A 24,039-nucleotide genomic window follows, 5' to 3' on the forward strand; every position below is an offset into this window, starting at 1 on the left:
CTCACAAGTCAGAGCAGCCAGTAGCACCAAACACCAGACAGCCCCAGGATTGGGGGGAGGGAGCAAAGGAGTGTCATATAGTCATCTTTGCTCCCCACCCTATCTAGGGTACTGTGCTGAGCAGAACTTGACTGGAGCTGAGGATCTAGCTCCATGTTTAGTCATTTACATCTGTGCTATCTGAGTCCAAATCAGAGCAGCTGCATTTTACTGCTACTGTGCACTGGTGTAAATGATTTCACAAGATACAAAGCAGTGAAGATTCAGGTCCATTGCCTAAAGACTGGTCATAGCACGGTGCTTTGTAAGAGCCCAGTCCTGCAAGGTTCTGAGTAATTCCTGACAGATACTGAGTTCCTGCCACTCATGCTTACCTGGGTGGGAGGGCAGGGTGCCTAGAACCCTGCGAGGAGGTACACTGTACCTTGTAAGAGTAGGCCCATGGGATGAGTAAAGGATGAGGTTTCTCAGAGTATTGCTCTACTGCTGGTGAAATCTAACAATGAAAGAGCTTTCTTTCCTTTCAAATATACATTGTTTTTCATGCAGCAGTCTGGGAGGAAAGAACACAGTGTCAAATGAAAAGATATTTTAAGAGCCATTTTTTGAAACTGTCTTCTTGTGAATTCAATGCAAATTTTATAGATTTGTTGTTGTTGTGGATTCAAGTTCTAAATTTTATGTGATAAATCATGGGACAATGGGGCTGTCTTGGCACTAAACTTGGTGCTTATTGATATAAGAAATCACATCCTGTGAAATATTCATATATCAAGATCTTCATTTACATATGAGTTTTTAAAAAGGTTTGTGGATTATATTTCATCTTAACATCATTTCTCAACTGAGGTGGCAAAAAAGTCCCTACAAAATGTAAACTAAATAATTATTATTTAATTAGAAAATCAATTCCTGTTCCTAGATTAGCTGAATTTAAACTTCTGCTTGAGGTAATCCTATTTTGCAATTGCCCACCTTCCTTTGGTGATGGCACAACTAACCTAAATAGCATTCCACAACCACCCCCACTCTCATAAAATGAATAACTCTGTAGTTACAGTTCAGTGTATTTATCAACTTTAAGTGTTGTATATCTATAAAAGAGACCATCTGTATCATGTGCAAAGTTAGATTCTCAACAATCTAATTGTATATTTGTATAATATTGTATCTCCTCGATGCTGTGCAATCACTGTCAACATTTTTTTGCACTGGCCTTCTGATGAAAATGTTAAGATGCCTATTGTAAGATAAGCAGAACATTTTACCTGCTGTTATTGGGCTGAATGTATGTAAATAAAGTCATCTGTACAAGCAGTGGCCTAAAAAGTCTGTAATTTTAGGATAGGACAATTATTGAAGTTGCTGTGACATCTGAAAAGCTACCTATGAATAAATTATTTACATGGCCTCTTGGGATGCAGTGTCATAGAGAAAGGAAAGTCTTTCTTTGTGACAATATGACTTAGAGAAATTGGATTACCAGAGCTTTTATTTCCAATGTTTCAAAGTGGAGCACATAACTCTTTATTGTCTGTAAATCTAACATTATTACTTCCTCTTAGAAGAATATTGTATTGTTAGATGTTTGTTTGAGCTGGTAACATCCTTGCAACTGCTGCAATATCTTTCTGTTAGCAACCTGTATGATACTTTGTACACAAGTACTGGTAAGATTGTCATTAACAGTAGCTTCGACCATTTAACTACCTATAGCAGAATAGTATTTCTGTAATATTTCCAATGTATTACTACCATGCCATATTTTATTTCTATAATGTAATTAAACTGTTATTTATTCAAAGAGAAAGTATTCCATTATGTTTGTTTTCCAAAAGTCAAAGTTACTGAGTGTATTCCAGAAGATGCCACTTCATCCCACAATCTGGGGCTGTAGATTTTATCTATAAGGGTTTTTTTTCCCTTGTCAAATGTGTAAACAACTGGTTATATCAACAGTTATCAAGTTTCATGGGTCTTCACTGTATTTGCATTTCTTTGAGGGTCGAGGGTAGATATATATATATATATATATATACTGTGATGGAGACAAAGGTGTGATGACATGGATAAGACTGAATCCCTTATGTCATTATATAGCCAAATGTTTCCCTTCCTCGAACTGCAAAAGCATAACTAAGGAACCTGGAATGCCAATATTCAGAAGACTCTCTCAAAGTGGAGTTTTTCTGGAAAGTTTGAGGGAAATCAGACACAGCATTTCCAAGAGTTATTTAAAATCCAAGGAAATTCTTATACAAGAAAATTGATTAAGATGAGGTTAAGGATGAAAATCAACTTTGATACCAACACACAACCTTTGAAATTTCACTAGCATTATCTTACGCCTGAGGCAGACTTTTTCTGAAAAGTGTGTTGCAAATCAGATGAAGGCTTTGTACTTTCTAATTAATTTTCCTATGTTTTCTTTTGAGTGTAACTTTGACTTAGAATTTCCAGCCTTACTAATGTTTGTTCTTTTCAGAAAAGAATAATTTTGTTTTAAGGATTTTCCCCCCTAAGTATTTAGTTGCCAGCCAAGCTCCAGCACAAGGAAGTTATGAAATACTATTATTAGTTTTAATTTTTTGCTTCTGTCAGAAGCTTATGTATGCATGAAGATGTAATCATATTAAGAAAGAAACTGTACCATACAATAAAGATAAACAAAAAATAAAAGGTCAGAAGAGGGGAATAAATATGTCTCATCTGCCAAGTGCATCAAAAAACAAAGCCCTGAATTAGTTACTGGTAAGTATAAAAATAATAAGAGCAGTGAGTTAAACATGATGGGTTAGACTGTCCCCAGGTTTGGCCACTATTAACTAGTACAAAGGGCCATTAGAGGAGGAAACTCTATAAAAGGAGAGGGTGTAATGGCACAAGGCTGTGGCAACCTATTTGCTGCTCAGGACTCACAGGAGCTAGTGCAACCCAAAAAGTGGCTAGTGCTTATCAGTGAAGAAGTATAGACAGGACGTTTAGAAGACATGCTGATAAAAAATATCCTGAAGCACACACTAGAAGTGGGGCTTTTTTATGGTGCTTCCAGCAAAAACTAAAACTCCTGCCCTAACACCTGATGAGGATGAAATTCCTCTTAGGGCACAAGAGAAATATTGCTGGCTGGCATAAGAAAAACGCAATTTGTGTCTCTCTGCACCATTCAGGGTGACCTAACCCACTAACTGTGGTATTCACACTGAAGTAGGGCCTAGTCTCCCACACCCTCACTCCCGTGTGTAAACTCATTAACTCCAATGGGACTATTTAAGAATGTGCAGGTTAGGAACCTACATGATGAAATATTCTCAATGGCATTTAAGTAAAATTGTAACCTTGTAAAATGGCAACAAGGAGAACTTGAAAGCTATCCCACTTGTTTAGACTAGATTTATTCACAGATGTTTTCCACTTTTCAGTTGAATACCCAAAATACCAGTGGGACCCAAGCATCTTAATGAAGTGCAGCCACAGTGGAGTGAAACTTGACTAAAGTTTGATACAAAGCCATTAATAGTACTTGGTACTAAGCACTTTTACAAAGGTGGTCAGTATGATTATCCCTATTTTACAGATGGGGAAATGTGGCGCAGAGCGTTAAAGTGACTTGTCCAAAGTCACCCAGCAAAACAGTGGCAGAACCAAGAGTAGAACCCTGATCTCCTGGTCCAGTGTCTTCTGTTAGGGGGAAATCAGTCACATTGGGAAAGTTCATGGTAGGAGCTGATATATTATTTGACCAAATAAATGGGTTCCATAGTGATAAATAAACCTCCATTTATGCTTACATCCTTTCCATTACCAGATAAGACAAGTCTTGTTTATCTAATCTAATCTCTGTTGTTTATAATTCCACAAAGGTCTGATCCAAAGAATCCCATTGACTTCAGTCACCTTAGGATTAGGTCTCTATAGGAACTGGTAGTATATCTTAGATCCAAGGAAGTTGAGCAACTTTCTCTTTCCACCTTTAAGCTTCCAAGGCTACTAAGATCTTCATATTGAGGTCACCCCTGGACTGAGCAGGGGACAGGGACTTGTTGTTGATTTGTTGTTGTTGCTTTGACAAATTATTTATATTTTAGAAAATATTAGATCATTAATCATTGAGAAATAATTGACAACATGAAAGCAAAGAAAAATTAAGATCAAAATCTGAGCATCTCAGGCAAAAACTGTCACTATCAAGACAACTAGGAAAATATTCACATTTTGTTAGCATGCCTTATAATGTTTCATTGGTAAATACTAGCCATACTGCCACAAATCAACAACATTTCCTCTTGAAAATACTACATAACCAAATTGTATGTCTGTTTTTAACAAAACAAGAGGAAATAATGACAAATACCCAAGCAACTGTATTTCCAAACTATTCTTATTCAGGAAATATGCAGTCAGATATACCATCATCATTTGGGCCATTCAAGTTAACATCAAACCCATCATCATTCCTATTCTTCTGATGTTCTTTTTAACAAGTCACAGCATCATCCCACTCACAATAATACATATTTTTCATCTCCAGTGAAAACAGAATTTGACCAGATTAAGTGCTGAAGTCTTGATACCCAATGAAAGAACGATAAGTGCAGAAACAAAAAATATCTTTTCCAGCATAATTAAATAAGACTTGGCCCAGTAAAAAAAATGGATTTTTCCCTTCAGATGTTAGAATACCTTTCCACCTCCACATTGCTAGCATACCTCAACCTCTTTCAGAAATGGACATAAAAGGTCTACTTAAAACAGCAGAGCTGGGTATGGCAATAGGTGGTTGTTCTTTAATGGGATTTTACCAACCTTAATCTGGAATAAATTCATTATCTTTTATCGTGATGCTTCTCTTGGGATACCCAGAACTGTGAGCCACTGTGTTACCCCTCTCAGCCTCAGCAAGTGCGAGTTTTGCTGCCGCTAAGCTATATGTCAGCTCCCTGTCACATCAACTTCTCTGCCTTGTCAGCAAATTCGACAGGACTCTGCCAGACCAAACCTTGCCTTCCAGGCAACAACCAGTGAACCCCAATTCCTCAAAGACCTCGCTCTGCAGTATCCAGTCCCTCTCACTGGACACTCACAGAAGTTATGAAGTTTGCTACCTCCAAAGAGACAGTATGCACCACAGCCTGTTGGGTTAGCTCAGGACTCGCTTGCCAGTTTAATACGCAGCACTGAGATGGCTTTGTAATAAAACATGAATATGTTTATTAACAAAGAACAGAGACTTAAGTGAGAATAAGTACGAATGAAAGAGATGGGTATGGCGGAGTAAAACAAAACAAAGCGCGTCCTAGCAACTAAAATGTAATTTCAGCAAGTTACAATCTTTGTCTAAGCAGCTTTCGCACCTATAGTCAGTTTCCAGGTACTCTTGCCTCCCAGGTCAAGAGGATCCACTTTTCATGAACTCAAAGGGTGCTGTACCCCTTTGTCTCCTGGGTGATGGTTGACTACAATGTCTCTTTTCCCCCCTTATATTATCTCAAAGTTCATTGTTGCTGTTTCAGGAGTCAGGAAGGCTTCCGTGGGGGAGGGGGACAATGCAGACTTTATTCCCCATTGTGATCGTTAAGTGGGCATCTCTTCTACTTGCTAGCTTGATGGCTTTGTTGTACTTTTCATTGTCCTCTGCAATCAAATTTGGCAAACAGCACATAAAGCCTAGCCTGCCCTAGACAAAGGAATGTGTATTTTCTTGTCTGACCAACACTCTAAGAAGGAGGAGTGATAGCTCAGTGGTTTGAGCATTGGCCTGCTAAACCCAGGGTTGTGTGTTCAATCCTTGAGGGGGCCATTTAGGGATCAAGGGCAAAAAAAATAGTTGGGGATTGGTCCTGCTTTGAGCAGGGGATTGGACTAGATGACCTCCTAAGGTCCCTTCCAACCCTAATATTTAAAAAAAAAAAAAACACATTTCCAGCATACCCTTATAGGGAGAAAAAAAGGATTGTCAATAAAAGATATTGACCCAGATCCTTAGCTGGTGTAAATCAGGACACCGCCACTGAAATCAATGGAACTATGCCAATTTACACACGCCGAGCCTCTGGTGCATTACTGGAGTAACACTATACATGACTTTCATGCCATGGAACAATTCCAAACTATTAAGCACTAGTCAGGGCAAGGGCTTAAAATCATAATTTTATCTAAAAATGCCTAGCAGAATAGGATTAGTGAGTATCAATTCAGTCTAATCAGACACATATAGAGAAGGATGCATTAACTCACACACCATATTATATGTAGTCAAATCAGGAAATGCCAGTCCATCCTCTGTGCAACCTTTTTTATTTTTAGTTTAGCCCACTTTGTTTTTAGGCTTTCTACTAAGTGAATAGCAACAAAAATCTCAACCTCGTGCAGTCTTTAATTTACAGAAATCTGGGCAAAGGGATTATTTTGCACAGAAAACCATACAAATAACAACAGAAAATAAATGGCCCACCTCCAACAACCCCACAATATTCTCCAATTAGTGGGGTTAAAGGAGACCTTTATGGGACCTCTAAGCACAGGGGGATAAACTAAATATCCAGTAGGTACAACCTTGTTGCCCTCCTTCTTCCACAGGAAAGTCCAGGAAGCACTTACTAGAAAAACTGAAAGGATTAAGTAAACACTGGGATTTTACTAAATTAATACTGAATTCTGTCTAAAAAGAAGCAAATTAATATAGAATCAAAGTTATTAAAGGGACAGAGCCTTGGGTTAAGATATAAAACATAGCAGACAGTTTCTGTATAATACTGTTTTAATAACAATAATAGACCCCAGTGTAATTCCAGAAAAATCCCAGTGGTCCCTCAGTACTTTAGCTAAGGATAGCAATTAAAAAAGCAAAGCAAAATGGAGCCTGTGAACATCCTTGATGTGTCCTGTTTTCTATCTTAAAGAATGAGGATTAGGGTGTACTATTAATAACAGAGGCACATAGAGAATCATACAGGGTTATCCACTCAGCAAATACTTCTTCCAGACCAAACCTTCTCAAACAATAAAATTGACAATCTGATCCTATAAAATGCCTCATCATCAGTCCAAGAAGCAATGCAGTCATTGCCTCCAGAGCTCATAGCACATAATCTAATATGCCATAATTGTCACATTATATACGTAACACCTACCTGCTACAAATCCAGTTTGATCAGGCAACAACTAATAATAGAGGCATTTTCTCTAAATCTTTAAAGCTTTAACCGGAATTTTAATATGTAGCTTGAGTAACACAGTCAGCCTATGAGCATTACAATGATCTGCCTCCTCCTGTTTTCATATTTATTTTGCATTATTTTAGTGCTTTCAAAAGATGCTGACAGAATTCAACCCAGGGAGTGGGAAAGGACTCTGGGAAAGAGGACGACTATTTTTTTCAAAGAAGGATTATTATTATCGTGCCTTGGGGAGACCTCACCAAAGACCACAGCCTGATTGTGCTAGACCCCACACAAACACATATTAAGAAATGCAAGTGAAGTGACTGGCACAAGTTTAAACAGCAGGTTAATAATAGAGCTGGAAAAAAAGAAATTGGCTCTCCTGATTTGCATTCCAGTTTGACCATGCTGCCTCTCAGCTAAGCACAGCCAAGACATAGGTTGGATTGGTGTCTGCCTTCATTGCCAGTTTTGGGAAAGGAGGTCTGGGACATCTTGACTCTGGGAGGAATTCCACTACAGGAAGAAGACATCTAGTCAGAAAATCCATCTCTGTAAGTAGTGAGGAGATGGAGGCAGGCTGACCAGAAGACAAAGTCCCCACCCTAGTGAGGAGGAGTCAAGGAGAGAAGGAGCGGTAAGGGGGGTAAAAAAAGACATGAAAAGTCTGGGGTGAAAGAGAGGGGGAGTTGAATGATGAAAGGGAAAGAGATGAGTGGACATCCGTCGGTTGACTCTGTGCTTGGAAGGCACATTCAAGAGGGGAAGGATTCTCCTGTGGTTAGGGCACTAGCCGAGGACTCAGGAAACCTGGGGTGAGATCTGCCATAGACTTTCTGTGCACCATTTGGCAAGTCACTTAGCCTCTCTATGCCTCAGTTCCCCATCTATAATATGGGGATCATAGTATTTCCCTACGTCACGGACATGGTGTGAGGTTAAATACATTCAGGACTGTGTAGTGCTCATGTAATCCACTCCTTGATTTGTGTTATCTGTCCCTCTGTGTCTGATCTACAGAGGATCTAGGTCATTTATACCTTGCAAGCCTAGGTCTTTAGCTCATGCTGTAGCAACTCATCCTCTTAACTATGGAGGGCTCTAGTTCAAGCCCTATAATGACAGTGGCCACAATCAGAGGTTACAATAATAGGAGCATGTGCTGGCCATTTAAGAGAACTGTAGACACAGCAAGGTATGCTGGGAAAGTTAGTTACCAGGGGGGCAGAAGCAGCTTTCCCTGAGAGCAGTGAGAAACTGGTGTTGGGTATCTCAACGGGAGTTTTGGAAGAGTCCTAGAGAAATAACCAAGAGGCTGAGGAAAGGGTGGTGGTTGGGCCAGAGCCTAGAGGAGACCTGAAGAGAGTCTCTGCCAAAAGGCTGTGGAAGAGTCCCAGTGCAAAAGGATGGCTTATGAGTCCTGGACTAAAGGAGAGATTAGGCCTCAACTGGCGTATTGTGTCCAGTTCTGGGTGCCACATTTCACGAAGGATGTGGACAAATTGGAGAAAGTCCAGAGAAGAGCAACCAAAATGATTAAAAAACATGACCTATGAGGGAAGATTGAAAAAATTGGGTATGTTTAATCTGGAGAAGAGAAGACTGAGGGGGGACATGATAACAGTTTTCAAGTACATAAAAGGTTTTTACAAGGAGGAGGGAGAAAAAATTGTTCTTAACCTCTGAGGAGGGGACAAGAAGCAATGGGCTTAAATTGCAGCAAGGGCAGTTTAGGTTGGACATTAGGAAAAACTTCCTAACTGTCTGAGTGGTTAAGCACTGGAATAAATTGCCTAGGGAGGTGGTGGAATCTCCATCATTGGGGATTTTTAAGAGCAGGTTGGACAAACACCTGTCAGGGATGGTCTAGATAATACTTAGTCCTGCTTTGAGTGCAAGGGACTGGACTAGATGACCTCCCGAGGTCCCTTCCAGTTCTATGATTCTATGATTTCTATGAAAGGAGGACTGAGGAGGGAAGATTTGGAATGTTTTGTTTGACTTTCCTGGCCCCTGGGAAGGGGAGGAATCTTTGAGTTTAGCTGGAGGGCTAAATTACCCTAGTAAGAAGAGGGAAATGGAGGCAACGACTGCACTTGGTGCTGGAGAGGTAAGTTACTGCCACAGACCCCTATAGGTGCCTCCTTTAAAAAACAAACAAACAAAAACACAAAGGGTGGGACCCATGAGCTGAGCATCACAGCACCTGGATTCACAGATTCTAAGGCTAAAAGGGAGCAATGTGATCATCTAGACTGACTTCCTGTCTAGCACTGGCCATAGAACTTCCCCAAAATAACTCCTAAATAGGGTGACCAGACAGCAAATGTGAAAAATCAGGACAGGGGGTGAGGGGTAATCGGAGCCTAGATAAGAAAAAGACGCAAAAATCGGGACTGTCCCTATAAAATCGGGACATCTAGACACCCTACTCCTAAAGCACATCTTTTAGAAAAGATCCAATCACAGGAACAGCACTGCGATTCACAAAGACCCATGCTCAGGGTGACCCTAAACTTCTATCAGAAGCAGAAAACGGGTGGATCACTCCATAACTACTTTGTTCTGTAGATTCTCCCTGAAGCTCTGGTATGGGCCACTGTCAGAGACAGGATACTGGGCAAGCAGAACCATGGTCTGACAGAATGACAGCTTTTATGTTAGAACTCCTGGTATAGTGAAAGGGGATAGAGACGCACCTTAGACTGCAGTCCACAAAATCCAGCATGCAAGGTGGGCCTAAACTAGCCAATGGGAGATGCTGAGGTGAGGGGGGGTGTGCTGAGCCTTGCCCCTCTCACAGAGATAGGTGCCAAAGTCTGGGCTGCAGTGAGGTGCCTATTGCTGCTTGTGATCCACAAATGGGACTTCGCTGCCTGGAGTCAAGTGCCTTAGGCACCTAAGCTGCTGCTTGTGGGAATGAGTTAGGTGCCTGCCTTGCGCCAGCCAAAACAGCCAGAGGAGGAGGTGGTGCTGCTACTGCCATCCACCTTATCACTTTTAGTCTGAGCACTTGCCTGGGAGGTGGGAAACCCAGGTTCAATCTCCCACTCTCTGCCAGAATGGGGGGGAAAGGATTTGAAAAAGGATCTTCCACCTGTTAGTAGAGTGCTCCAAACACTGAGCTATGGGCTATTCTGATGTGGGCCTTTCCTGTTGAACCTGTTCCACCATGGATAAATAATGAAAGAGTAGTTGGAGCAGGGGGACTAGACCTGGAGGGTCTCCCAAGCATTAGGCTGCAGAATCATTCTCTCGCTCTCTGGCCCAATTACTGTTGAAGTATTTATCCACAGTAGAACAGTCATGGTGGGAGTGGGGGAATGGGCAAACAGCCCACATCTGAGTGAGTGGCATTGCACCCTGGTGCCATTCAGGTTTGATACCTGCCATTGATATTATGGGTAGCAACTTACCATCCTGACTAGGCCCAGAACATACCAGTGCCACTGCAGTCATCAGCATGTCAGGCCTGAGGTGACCCACCAGGCCAAGAGCCCAGAAGTAGGCGTAGGGTTGGGTGTCAGGGATATCACTTCCACTGGCAGCTGGGCCTGGCGCTCAGGGAGAAGCAGGACTGAGAGCAGGGCCCTGTCCATATGTAGGGCAAATCCCCTAATCCCTAAGCAGAAGGCAGCAATTCCACAGGCCTGGAGCCTGTGACCTCCATCCCCATTCCCAAGGAGGACAGCAACCCCACAGGCTTGGGCTCTCTCTGTCTAGTTTAAGGAAGGTGCGGGGCACCCAATTTCCATAGTGCACTGGCCCCCAAATTCTTTAATCCAGCACTGACAGAAATAATGAAACTGATTTTTTTTTGAGACTTCATTGCTAGGTATGCATGTGTGCAACTTCCTGTTATGATCGTATGGGTGTGAGCTTTGATAGCCTGGAATTGGGGGGGGAAATACTTTCCATAACTGTCAAGTTTAGTATAGTCCTCCCATTGGATCGGGAGGCTACCTCCACCCCTGCTTAGGCTCCAAACTCTGGAGTTTAGGTGCCTAAATTGCTTCATGCATTACACAGTAAATCCTTTTGGGTTCTATCCTTCAAGATGGTGGGGAATGACTTGAACTGAGGGTCTTGGCACTTGGCAAGACTGGGCCTTTGTTTGTTCTTAACCGCATGTAAAATACTGCTGCAGTTTCTTCTCCCTATGAACCAGAGTAACAGTGTCTCCTTATTTATTCCATGCATGATAAAACCTCTGATTATAATAAGAAAGGGCAGAATCAGCTTTCACATTCAGTGCAGACTCATATGTTGTTCTTCCTAATTCCCAATCTGCCCTATCTTGCTGATTACAAGAGGTTTTTATGTAGTTGCTTGTGATATCTAATCTTAGACTATAAATTAGCTGGCCTCTGCTTAAAACTTTAGCCTTCCTGCTGACTGTGAAATTATAGGTTCAAGTCACTGGAAATACCTTTGCTGACCCGGTATATTCCCTACTGTTGGGACCTTGTCCCAAAAAGGAAACAAACATCTCTATTTCAGAAAGCAGAATATGAGAGCATGATTAAATAGTAAAATACTTATCATGGGGAACGGATGGCAAGACCCTAGGAAGAACTGAAGCTGGGCACTCCCAGGGGCTTTGTTGAAATGAGTGCTGCAGTAGGTCAGTTAATATGATCACATTCTGTGTTCGGTACCAGAACTGAACTAGGGTGATGGTATCCATCAACAGAACAACCACAAACTGCGCTTTGTCTCCGCGTTTGGAGTTCTTTCCTATCTGCTCCCCTCATTGCCCTGCTAAAGGGCATCCCTGGCTCTGCTCAGCTGTGTCAGGACAGCACCTCTGAGTCACAGATCCAACCCAGGATATGACTACACTGCAGCTGGGAGGTGTGATTCCTAGTATGGGCAGACAGATTGGTGCTAGCGCAGCCTGAGCTAATGCACTTTATACAGTAGTGTGGATATTGAGACACGGGTAGCCTCATGGTCTAGCCACCCAAGCCCAGACCCAGGACTACAAGCAGGCTTGGACTAATCACCCAAGCTGCCACCATGGTGCAACATCCACGCTGCTATATTTAGTATGATAGCTCAAGCAGAGCTAGCGGGTCTCTCTACCTGCACTGGCAGTCACAGGTAACTGCAGTTTAGATATACCTCCAGACTCCTTTGCACTGGCTGCAGCAGTTCCTTCTTGGATACTGCCACAGCTGACTCAAGGGTTCTGGGGATTTACAGGGTCTGGTTTCACATACTGCAGACAGAACTGGATGTGTTTTGGAGGAGGAACTGGCATGGCCAATAGGGATATCAGAGCAGCAAAGCCAGAGGAATATCAAATTCCTGCTGCACCTAGGGCACCATGGTCAAACAGCAGCCATCAAAGTGCCCTAGGTACCAAAAGCCCTCAGTGATTCTTATCTTCTCAAATCCTATTAAAATCCCTATCTCCAATAACATGAGAATTGGAAAAATGAGCACTCTTCGAAAACTCTGATTTTAAAACAAATGTTTGGAGGCACTCGGGGCACATATAGTTAAAAAAAAGAAAACATGTTTCTTCCATACCTAGTCCTGTATCAAAATCCATGTTCCCTGGTTACCAGACTTGGTAAATAAATCTGACAGGGAAGCGCTTGTGAATTAGAACAACTCCACCACGTTTACAAGCAGACTCGTGAGCTAGCTCAGCCCACCCAGTCACATTTTAATTGCATCAATGACAAACGTGTTTCCTGCACAGATTTAACTTGGCCTGTAATCCTATTTAAGTACCGTTTTTTTCCTCTGAAGGGAAAAATAACAACAAGTGACAAATGTTGAGCCATGTTCTTGGCTTGTAGCAGCAGAATTTTATAGCACATCTGGGGGGGCGGTTGAGGAGTAGGCTGGCTTTCCTGGAAATGCCTTTGTGAAGTAAGCTGTGGTCAGTGGTTCCTTCCTGTAGATGCACTTCTGGCAAATCTGTTCAAATCTAACCCATAAATCCTTAAGATGGGGCATTCTTTAAAATTCCTCTCCATCTGATGGCAATGATTGGGAAGCCCAGATGAATAGTCTTCGTGGTAAGGGATTACTCCAAAGCCCCTTAAAGTCAATAGGAGACTTCCTTGTTGACTTAAGATGCTGTAAACTATGCTCAGAACCAAACCAGAGCCCAGGAGCAGGAGACACCACCAGCTCATTTGTGGATCTCCGACATTTTCTATGACCAAAGTTGACTGGGTACCATATAGTCTTCCTCTCAGATCACTGTGTTTGTGGCCTTGCTGTACATATTGCTGGGAGCGTCTGGCAGTGCTGCTAAAAGAGGTTAGTAGTCGCACAAAAAAATAAACAGACTTCCCCAAACTGCTCTTATGAGAAACACTAGCACTGCCTATGAGTTCCAGGGTCTCCTTTGTATTGTGAGTCAACCCATGTCACAGTCTATATTCCATTAGTGTGAAATTCAACCCCGAGCTGAGGGACCACCCAAGGCCCTATTCGCTAGCTAAGCCCTTATCAAGGGATTTAATTGGGGCCCATTAAGGCCTAAAGGGTATATATTCTACAGGCCCTTTGCACTGGGGAGCATACTACAGTGCAGTTGGTGCACTGACTTTATTTATGTTATTTTTTCAAGCTGTAGAAAAGATATTGCTCCAACTAACAGGAGCCCATCCTGTACCCTCGGCAAGCTGACCAATTAAAATTAACCCTCTCAAATAATGTAACCACTAAAACAAATAACAGACTGCTAATTCCAGCAAAAGTAATTGACCCTTTCTCCCCACTCAATGTTTCAACAGTAAATAAAGCTCTTCCCTTACCTTGCCTCTCCCTGCTCAACATTTCTGGGCAAAGTGATCATGTAGCATGACCAGAAGGCTAACAAATCCAGATTCTGGCAACCCCAGTGGGAATCAACCTCCAGAGATGAGGGCTTTCATGAAGATCCTCTTTCCAGCAGCTTCCTACCATCTGTAGTGAGGGTGTTGCTGCACCAGCATCTCAACTGAGTTCAGCAGCAGTAGGATGGCATGCGGAGAGAGGCAGGTAACTGGGTCCCAAACCGCTAAGAGGCCTAAAGGTTAAAACCACTCCCTAGAATTCAATCTGTAAATTCACCAGTAGCCAGGGCATATTGCTAAAATGGTGCTCCAATTAGCAAAGGAGCTGCCTTATTTTGCAGCATCTTCAGTTTCCGAGTGTCTCAGGATGCATTTCCTGGCAGTGCACATTGCAGCATCCAATCTTGCAGAGAGATGAACTGAAAGTTTGAATTTAATCTACTGTCTTTTGGGGGTCGTGTGTGCTGAGCCTGCTTATATGGGTGCATGAAGCTCGAACAGCAGATTCAATGCATTTTCACTGGGTTGGTTGCCAAAGGAATGGCGATTGAGTTCATGGCAGAACAGAACTCCACAAGGCACCGTGGAGGGAGGGTGTACATATAGGGGCATGGCCAGTAGGTGCCTGCACAGGGCAAACCTGCCTGGAGTCTCATTCCCTTTATGTTCTGCCCCAGCAGAAGCTGTTGAAGACTCTGGAGCAGGGCCAAGGTATTGCACAGCCCACTGGTAGGACAAGATGCTTCCAACCTTCTCTCTACCTCTGGGTTCTGCAAGTGGTCAAATCATCAATGCATCCCAATGCAGCTGTGTTGTCGCTAGAGGATGTGTACCCTGGGTGCCTTAGATTTTGCTCCTGCATGATTCCCTGAAAGCACTTGCCATGCAATAGGCATTATTCTTCCTTTCAAATATCAGTCTGGATTTTCTATCGCATCAGCTCCCTCCCCAACCTTGTTTCTGTAAATAACGTTGTTTGAAGTACAGTTATCTTTCTATGGAAAGAACAGTTTCTCAGTGGTGGATCCAGGATGGAGCATCAACATACACCATCTCACAATAAGGCTATACAGCTCATAGGCTGGACTTTCTATCAAGTCATGTTTTGTGTCACTAAGAAGTTAGCTTCTGAAAGAAAGTATCAAAGGACTGGAGCATATCATGCCATGTAGAATGTGTGCTGCAACTTTTTTCACAACTTAGATATGTAGTTTCCATTCTGCCGTGTTTTGTCAAACATGGGAACATATCCTAGCATTTTTATGAAAAACTCCCATTGACTTCAATGGGAGCTCTATGTATGGAACAATGACAGCAGATAGGGCCTTGATCCTGCAAGGTTCTGAGCACTGTGGCCCATTCCAGCAAGAAAAGGCTTCACTTTAAGTTCATGAGGCCCACTGGGGACTTAAGTGCTTTGCTGGATTGGGCCCCAGTGTTCATCATCCTGCAGAGCTGTGCCCATAGCATGGTATTATGAAGCATACTGGTAGAAAGCATCACTGGTTTCTCTGATATTTGGGCTAGTTAATAAACAGGTAAGGTGGAAGGAGGTATTTTAAAAAAAATCAAAATTAGGTATTTGCAAGATTAGGCTTCCCCATATATGTAACAATAAAGCATTGACTCTTGCCTTCAGATGCATGCATGTGAACCCCATTGGTAAAACATTGGATAGGATGCAGAAAAGAACTACAATCATGATTTGGAAGCTGGAGAAAATGCCTCCTTAAGAGTGCCATATGTTTAGCTTATCAAAAGGAAGACCGAGAGGTGACTTGATTAAAGCATGTGTACGTTCACAGGGAGAAAATACTGAGTATTAAAGGCTCTTTAATCTAGCAGAGAAAAGCATAACAAGCACCAATGGCTGGACTCTGAAGTCAGACAAATTCTAATTAGAAATAAGGCACACATTTTTAACAGCGCGTGTGAGTTAACCATTTGGAACAAAATACCAAAGGAAGTGGTAGATTCTGTCGCTTGATGGCTTCACATCAAGACTGGATGTATTTCTAGATGCCATGCTCACGTTAATCACAAATTATTAGGCTTACCATGGGGTAACTGGATAAAACTTAATGGCCTGTGACATTAGGAGGTAAGTCTAGATGATCTAATGGTTCCTTCTGGCCTTAACGTTATGAAACTATTCAACTAAATGGGAGCTGGGAATATGTAATAGAGGGTAGACCTAGATCCAGCCTCCATTTTAACTGCTATAAAGCTGAGAAGACTTGGTATGTAAATGTTCAGAAGACAATTGGATTAAGTGATGAGTCAGAAGCTAGTCAGTAAGAAGAAATGTATCAAATTAGCCATTTCTTTTCTCATAGATTCTATTGGAAGACCGAATGCCTGTAGAAACTGGGACCATAAGGCAGTAATTTACAGTGAAGATGTTCAAATGGAATTGGGAAATATAAATGTATGTTTGGAGACTGTCAGACTTGTGTGATAAAAGTGCTTTTTTAATTAATAATCTTACTGAAAATAGAGCCATCATCTGCTACCCTGTGTCTATTAGCAGATAAATCCAAAGTGAAAGATATCCCCTGTGGGACTACTTGATGGATTATATTAAATTTAATGGTAATGGAAAGAATACTGTAATTGTAAGTTGCTGGAGGAAAAGATATTGGGGGAGGAAAGAAAGAGACACTGCTGATATGATAGACCCATTTATATAGAAATTGGCTCAGTTCCTGCCATGCTGCACAAAGGGAGTAGAAGAAGCTTTCTCTTTTCACACAAGCAGCAGAAGTGCACTAGGTGAGTCCAACTAATATGGCATCCTGCTGACAGCATCCCTATGGGAGTTTTGTTCTGCAGCTTCGGGTGAGTCCAGATCCCCCAACCAACTGGCACTTATACAGCCACCAATGGCACACACTAGCCAGTAGACCAAGGGTGTGCACAATACTCCTGCTCAAAGAAGCAATGAAGTGATCTTTTTGTGCCACAGCCAGCCCATCCTGTGGGATGCTACTTTGGCTAGCAGAATTCCTTTGGCAGTGGCATCACCTCACTGTATCATTTTCACATCATTGCACTGAGTAGGCTGGATTTGGTCTTATGTGTAAACATTTAGTATGGCCTGGAAGACAAAATATTTAATTGCAGTGTGGACACATCCTCAAAGGACTTCCGTGGCTCCTGTACATCTAGAGTGAGTATGGGCCATGTTCCAGTTGACCTACGTCTGATTTAAGTGAACCTTGGCCAAGTTTCAAGCAAACCTTTTGTTCCCTCCCCATGTGTTCTTAGGAAGGGATTGGAAACCAAGTGAACTCCAACCTTTGGTTTCAGTTCTAGGTCTTGTCTACAGTGGGGATCTGCCCCAATTCCAGCCATCAGCATAGGTGCCTTGGGCTAACCCCTAGTTATAGGTAGACTGGCACTACTTGCTATGATTTGCATTATTGCAATTTACTTCTGCTTGAAACCAGGATAATCTCCACCAATGCAAATATCAGCTTTGTTTGCCTACACTGGGATTTGGTGCCAGTGCATCTACATTGATGGCTGTCACCAATGACTATAATCCAGCCAAATCCCCAGTGTAGACAAGGCCTTAATTCCTTGTTAAGTTTCAGGTTTCTTTTAATCTAAACTTGCAAGTAAGATTGAGGGGTGAAAACCTATGGGGACTAAAACCAAATAAAGGTTGACAAATCACTAACCCTCAGCAAATAAACTGCTGAGCACCTCACCAATGAGATTGTAGTGGTGTAAATGACAGCGGGAGTTTGGTCTCATCTGTGCTGCAACACCATGAGAAAAGGGACTGAGTTAAGCTTGTTCTTATCTTGTGTTATAATGCTAACGTTATCTGAGTGCATTCTTCATATGTTAATAGGTTTGTACATTGTTAAACAGAATCTGATTATGTTTTGTTTGCTAGAAGCAACAAATCATGCTCACAATCCCATTTTCATAAAAACCGCTATTATTCTATGTAAAGATTTCATTAAGATGTTAATTGCTCTCTCTGAATTATATGCACATAAATAATAAACAAGAATATCTACCCATTATTAGAAAATAATTTCAACACATACTGAGTCACTTACCTTATTTTGTTTTTGATTTCAGTGGAAGGGGGTAAACATGGTTGAAAATTAATCGAAACACTTTTGTTGTAAAATGCAATTTTATTTGATTCTATAAGGAATATGACTATGTAGACCATGTGAGGAGAGCAAGTGATGTCATATTTGCGTAACTAAAAAGGGCTTGTACATAAAAAACTCCAATAATGAAGAATAATGCACAGATTACATTGAAGATGTGTTCAAGGAAGCAACCTAATAAACAACTATGGTGTGAATATGTTTCTGTCATGATGTGTGACCCAAACTCCCAAAGACAACAAAAGCATTGTCATCCATGACACCACATGTTAACTATTTAAGGACTAAGTTCTTGATCCTGCAATGAACTCTGTGTGGGCAAACCATGCTCCGGTGCGGAGCCCCATTGAAGTTAGTGGGACTGCTTGTGGGCACAGTTCTCCAGTCACACAACTCATCATAAGATTGGGGCCTAACTCTTATGCATAGGAAGGAAGAACAGCAAAACTGGAGTCTTTGATAAAGTAGAAGCTGGAAACCTCAGAGGTAATCTTGTCAAGGCCGCAGCAAAGGGCTTGTGTTGGGCCATGTTGGTCTGAGAGGGTAATGACACTGTGCAAAGAGGTCTTAATTGTTGCTTCTGTGCAGAGGGCTTCTCTTCTCTGTTTCAGGGTGTATTGGGCAGAGGAATCAGAGATGCTCCTACCGGAGGTATGCTGATGTGTCCTGTTGGGAAGTGGAAAGCTTCAGTAGGCTGGGGATAAGGAAGGGCATAAGGAAAAATACAGATTTTTCAAGGGTACCTAGTATATCCTCACGTCTCTGCTTTCAAACAAGTGGTTCAAGCTAGCCATATGTGTGGGAATTGAGACCTTTCACTGGAAAAAAAAGTTAAAAAGGAAGAATTGTAAATTCATAGTGTAAATAATCAGAGAACGTAGGTGAGAGAGAGACTGAATAGCAAGCAGCCTGAGATGCAAGAGAATACACATAAGAGAAGCTTGACAGTCAAAGCAACAGGAACATGGAAATAAGAAGGAAATTAAATTTTTAAAGACACAATGTTTAGAGAATGTTATCTCTGAGACACCACACGGCCAGGGCCAGGATATTCAGAATTAAGTCTAACACTCGTCTTATTTCCTGACTTTTGTGAAGAATAACAAACACGGTCAGATTCATGAGTTAATGTTTAAGTATCAAGTTAAACATTTACATTTCCTGACATGTCACCATTTGGGCACTATTTAAACCTAGCTTTTTGCAGCTATACATCTGTGGACTGACACAAAAAGAAATATTTATTTTTATATATTAAGTGCAATAAAACTATGATGCACTAATATTAATATCTTAAGCCTCCAGAAGTCATGACTTTCAGAGTCATGGTTCATGTAGCCCTTAACTTGACACCCCACTCCTCTCCTCTGTGTGTATATGATATAGGTTTAATCTTGATCCTAGTTAGGGTAAAACTCCCATTGATTGAACAAAAGCATAGGCCCTAAGCTAGGGTCTCTTTATTATAAGATCACATAATAGCGGTCAGTGTGAACCTATTTGGCAAATATTTTTCTTTTTAGAGTTCAGATCTTGTAGCTCTTAGTTCTTACTCAGATAAAACTCCCATTGACTTCAACTTGTTAGGCTTTTACCCACTGCATTAACTAGGTGAAGTACAGAAATATTTAACAGCTTGACACCTGCTCCTGCAACCCCTGAGCACCCACTGACTTTCATGGGAGCTTTGGGTACACAAAGAGCCCAGGATTGGGCTCCAGTTGTAGGAAGTGGTCACATGGAGATAATATGACAAATGGGAGGTTCCCAGAATAGCGGGCAATTATCACAGCTGCTACTAACCCTGCACTGAAAAGAATCTGAAGCTGAAGATTTTTTTCTCAAACAGTTCTTCACCCAGAACACCACAAAACAAACAAAGCTACGCTCGTATCTGACTACTTATTCAGATACAAAGAAGGGGCTACATTATCCCTTGAGATACTCAGCTGCCGGCTCTTGTTACCAAGGGTGAAGAATCCCCAGTAGAAGAAAACCTGCCTAGGCACTGGGAGGTGGGGAGATAGTGACAACACAACACATCTCCTTTCCCTTCGCTAGAGGAGCACACAGCCTGTCAAAGCAGTTGGTGGCACTGGCTGTGGAGGAAGCATGAGTAAGGGAGGTGGGGAATGTGCTGATTCAGTTCATTCTTTTGGGAGTTTCTGCCAGCTGGCTGCTGTGAAACCTCAACCATGGTCTATACCTGCCCTCTCCCAGCTGGGGGGCAGTGGTACCAACCATTGTGTTTATTCTCTTTCCTTGTGGGTGTCCTCCAGGGCACAGCAGCGCCTACTGGGGCAGGAAGGTTTCACTTGCACATACCTAGCATATGTAAGAGTGACTCAGACTAGGAGAATGGCAGAAACAATCAGATGGACAAAGTCTGTAAGGTCTTGCATAGAGGCTCATTTTAACATCATTGGCTGAGCTTGCAAGGCCTTACACTCAACTTGACAGCATTTATTGTTGTAATGTGATAACTTTGAACGCCGCATCCAACCAATTCCAAAAAGTCAAGAAATATTTTAGGCATGACTGGTCAGAACCCAGGGCCGGCGCAACCCATTAGGCGACCTAGGCGGTCGCCTAGGGCACTACAATTTGGGGGGCGGCAACCGCGGCGGTATTTTGGTGGCGGGACCTTCCGCCGCCTCTGTGGGGGGCGGCATTTTGGGGCGGGACCTTCCGCCGCCTAGGGTGGCAAAAAAGCTGGCGGCGCTCCTGTCAGAACCCTATTGATTTTGATAAAATTCAGAAAATTAGAAGAGGGAAATGGGGGACCCTCAGAGTCCCTGGCATCTTGTTAGCGCACACATCGGTTTTATCCAGCTCTGAAATTCACTATAGATCGAAGAATCAGTCAACAGCATCTTCCAGCCTAATAATACGCCATCCCAGTCCTGCCCATCCTCCCAATACTGTTTAAAAATGTTGACACTCTGAATAATTTCTCTCCCATACTGGAGGGGAGGAAGATTGGAGGAGAAGAGGGGAAATGGGGGGCACACAGAGCCCCTGAGATGGGGGGCACATAGAATACTGGGTGCGAGGAAGGGGGGACCCTGGAATGGAGACATGGGGGGAAATTGGAAGACCCCATAGAGCATGTAGTGGTGGGGAAATAGGGGGCACACAGATCACCACGGATCCTAGAAATCCATTTGCCACGGAAAAACACAGAAAAATTTAGAATTTGCATTTTTACTGAGAATCTTTAGTTTTTACATTTTATGAAAAAATAAAAACACACGTTAACTATGAACTACATTTTACTGAAAGTACCAGTGTTATTTATTCAATGCGCGCAACCTCCCCTTCTTGTGGTTGGTTTTTGAATGCGCTGTAAATGTGCGTAGTTAAACATTCTCCAATAAACTGCTTCCAACGTATAGAGGTTACTCAATGGCGTATAGGGGTTCGTGTTTTAATGCATCTCAAATTTCACTTCAGCCTCCAGACATGAGTAATTAAAGTTATGAAAAGATGCTGAAAACTAAAAATCACCCCTAAAGACCGTGTCACTGAGTTTGGCAAGGACAAACTTCACATTGATGGTAATGTGCTGTTCTATACTGTATGCAGCAAGGCTGTAGGTTATGTTCGAAGGCAGATAATTGTAGAACACATGGAAAGTGCTAAACATAAGCTGAATGACAAGAAACGAAAACAAGAGTCTGAAACAGCAGGGCCATCGATAACAGCAAAGAAACAATGCATTGTGACTAGATCATTCCAGCATTTTACAACGTAAATATATCGATAAAGCATTGTGTTCTACTGATACCTACATATTTTGTGGCTAGGGGAACCAAAGTTCAGTGTTTCATTTTAATAGCTGAAAAATGTGGATTTTTATGTTTTTATAGGATAATTTTGGGTTTTTTATCATGGAAAACTAAGATCCCTGCTGGTCAGCAATCAGACTATACAGTGGTAATAACTAGTAGCAAATGCACACAGTGCACACATTTATATATTCTAACTGGTAGGCTGAAATATGTTTCCAGGCTCCCAAGTCACTCAGGCACTTTTGTAAGGTTTATCCTAAATCTGCTTAAGCCTACTATGAGAATCTTTTATTCATGTGGCATACTGTCCTTAGAATATCATTATTGGTGTCTCACAGACTGTTCTTCTATTGCGAAACCGTATGAAGGCTTTTTCCCTTCCCACTGATGTAAAGCTGGCTTTTTCTGTCTGTTAGTTACACACACTCTTTGATTATTAATTTGTTAATTTTTAATGCTTAAATATTATATGCAAACATATTCCAGCCTATAGGATCTGTGTTTACTGTGTGGTTTTGTCTATTTAAAAAAACCAATTTTCTAAAAATACAGAATACAGACATGGAAGGGTTTGGTAGATGTAAGAAGTACAAATTGCAATTCTATTAATTTTATATTATTATAATGATTGATGGAACTGGTAGGCTTAGAACTTGCTTAAAAATTTTAACTATATCAATAAAACATTATGTTCAACTGATATATATATTGTGGCTGGGGAAACTAAAGTTCAGCGTTTCATTTTAAGCACAGAAAAACACAGATTTTTTATGATTTTTTATCAGAGAATTTTAGGTGGTTTTATCATGGAAAACTAGAATCCCTGTAGATCACGTACCATGGTGGGAAAGGGGGAACTGGTAGAAGGGAAGAATGAGGGGGCACACATAGACCCTTGCATGGGGAAGGAGGAGGGAGACAATGGTATGGGGAGGGGGGAAAATACATAGATGCTGGCATGCGATGAAGGAGGGATTTGGGTGTATGCAGAGCCCCTGCTATGGGGAGACTGGGAAGGGTGCAAGGTGTCCCTAAAATAGAGGGGAATGGGAGGATGGCACACAGAGTTTGTAGGGAACCATGAAGAAATGTAAGAAGTCTCTGGCATGAACAATGAACTTGGCCTACCAAAGCAACAAAGTATGCGACTCTAGTGCACTTTCACCAAAATGTCAAGTCTCGCGAACCCCCTCCAAAAAATGAATATTTACAGGGATTTTCTCCTTTACCTGAGTATAAATTATAAAAGCAGTGATCTTGGAAATATAAAATTTGTTTTTATGACATGCTTATTACACACTATTTAGTATTAATTATTATTTATCATTACAGTATTTTTATTACATTATGAAAACGGCAACACTCTGCCTAGATCTCACTTTCGTAGCTTGTATCGCTTTGAATAAGCCTGTTATAAGACAAGGCTCCTATGTTTCATCAAGGAGTATCAGATGTGAAACAGCATGAAGGTATTTAAGAAGCCAACTCAAAGCGTTCCTCCTACACAAGCATTCAGGTCTTGAGCAGTCCAGGCAAACAACACGTGTTACAACAAAGCTTAAACTTGTTCTTCATAATAATTTTAAAATCAATCCTAGCTGCCTATTTAATTTTAAAAACAGCAAAATATATCCACCTCCCTTTCCATTTCTTAAAAGGAGTCTTGAAGTTTAAATCTCCTCAGTGTGATAGATAGGCTTGCTTTGATCTGCTTAGCTCGTGGAAGTCCAGGTGCTCCGGGCTGCTGACCCTGTGCTGCCTGGGGTCCCTACGGACAGCTCTGTCCGCCATTAGGGAATTTTTTCCTGAGAACCCCCTGTAACATTTCACGAACCCCAGTTTGGGAACCACTGCTCTAGTGTATAATCCTTGCTAGCACTGCTATTATGCAAGTACACAACACACGCTCAGACAGACAGCCTCAGGCCTGGTCTACACTATGGGGTTAGGTCAAATTTAGCCATGTTAGGTCGATTTAAAAATGAATGCGTCCACACAACCAACCCCGTTCTATTGACCTAAATGGCTCATAAAATCGACTTCTGTACTCCTCCCCGGTGAGGGGGGTAGCGCTAAAATCGACTTTGCTGGGTCGAATTTGGGGTAGTGCAGACGCAAATCGACGGTATTGGCCTCCGGGAGCTATCCCAGA

Source organism: Terrapene carolina, unplaced genomic scaffold (assembly GCF_002925995.2).
Source record: "Terrapene carolina triunguis isolate 2854851 unplaced genomic scaffold, T_m_triunguis-2.0 Scaffold42, whole genome shotgun sequence".
NCBI classification, from domain to species: domain Eukaryota; kingdom Metazoa; phylum Chordata; order Testudines; family Emydidae; genus Terrapene; species Terrapene triunguis.